The sequence below is a fragment of the Nuphar pumila genome, chromosome 13 (genome assembly GCF_984573655.1).
Source record: "Nuphar pumila chromosome 13, dmNupPumi1.hap1.1, whole genome shotgun sequence".
Lineage (NCBI taxonomy): Eukaryota > Viridiplantae > Streptophyta > Magnoliopsida > Nymphaeales > Nymphaeaceae > Nuphar > Nuphar pumila.
Genome location: NC_143261.1, coordinates 100,453,896 through 100,455,282, shown reverse-complemented (window position 1 = coordinate 100,455,282; position 1,387 = coordinate 100,453,896).

Below are 1,387 nucleotides of genomic sequence, written 5' to 3'. Positions count from 1 at the left end.
ACGTAATAATAAATTCCATTTAGAATTATATATCAAAAAATCTAGATAGGAGCATAGAGCTAAGGGGATTTCTCTCGTTCATTCGTGCTTAAAGGATCAATGTTGTCATTATCGGTATCGATCTTGAATAGTTGGGTCACCGATTCAGCCTTATCAGCCCCGATATAGATACTCAAGTGAATCGTTTTGTATTGGCAAAAAAATAGTAAAAAATATTACGTATCAATCATAATGTGACGTGTTAAAACCATTAAAATAGTAAACAAATTAATTTTTTACACATTTTGTATTAATTAAAGGCAACATGGGGTTAGGTGGACCCCTACCAGAACAACAGCAGTTCCATGTGGCAGAGGGATTTGAACAAAATGTGATTGAGTTCTGGAATCTGAAATTAAGCGTGAAAGGACACTTTAGTTATGCAGGCTTGATTCAAGCAAAGTACGAGCGGATTTTCATTACATTCTCCTCGACCTCGCACAGATCCGCTGCATCGACCGTCCCATTTTCAGTTTGTTGGATAAGATCCAAGAAAGATGTGCAGTTTTTTATTCTTTTACCAAAAGAAGTAAATCTTTTTAACAGAGTACGAAATTGAGTTTTCCTTCTGCAAGCAAGTTGTGGAAAAGTTGAGAGGTCAGAATCTTCAATCGACACATGGGTTGGAAATGTATATCGGGTGACAGCCAAGTGGATACGAGAAGCGTTGCATGAAGTGGAAGCAGGGTATGAAGCTAGAAGCAGGATACGGTTGTGAAGTGATTAAGCAGGCGAATGAAAAAAAAAAAAGATGGACTAAAATCAATATGAAGTGTGGGAGGAAGCAAATAAGAAATGACATGAACACAAGTATAAACCGATATAAAATTCAAATGCAAGCCTGATAAAAAAATTTATTAACTTTTAATATAAAAAAAAAAACATAGGAAGTGAAAGTGAGAAGAAGCAAGAGGGAAACAAGGAGGAAGCCAATTTGGAATCAAGTTTTCCATATTCTGGAAGTGGGTTTCCCAAGGCTTCTCATCTTTTACCAGGATTGAAGAGGTTCTCGTTTCCAAAGCTAGATTCTGGTAACTATGGTGTCAACCAGGCGAATGTATTCTGCTGCTCCTAATATATTTACTTAAGAGTTAGGCGTCACATTATCAATGGAGTAAGATCCCATCATTTTGATATAGGATGGGTTCTATTGTACATTCAATCCTAACCATTCAATGTGGACTGATCCTAACCGTGAAGATGCATCAGATGGACAGTTAGGACCAACTTAGGATACAAAAGCATCCTAGCTTTTATAACGAAATCACGCAGAAACCTTTTTTTTTTTTTTTGGTTACACGTGATAATCATGACAAAGGATCGTATTGGATGCTGTAGGATCCTCTTT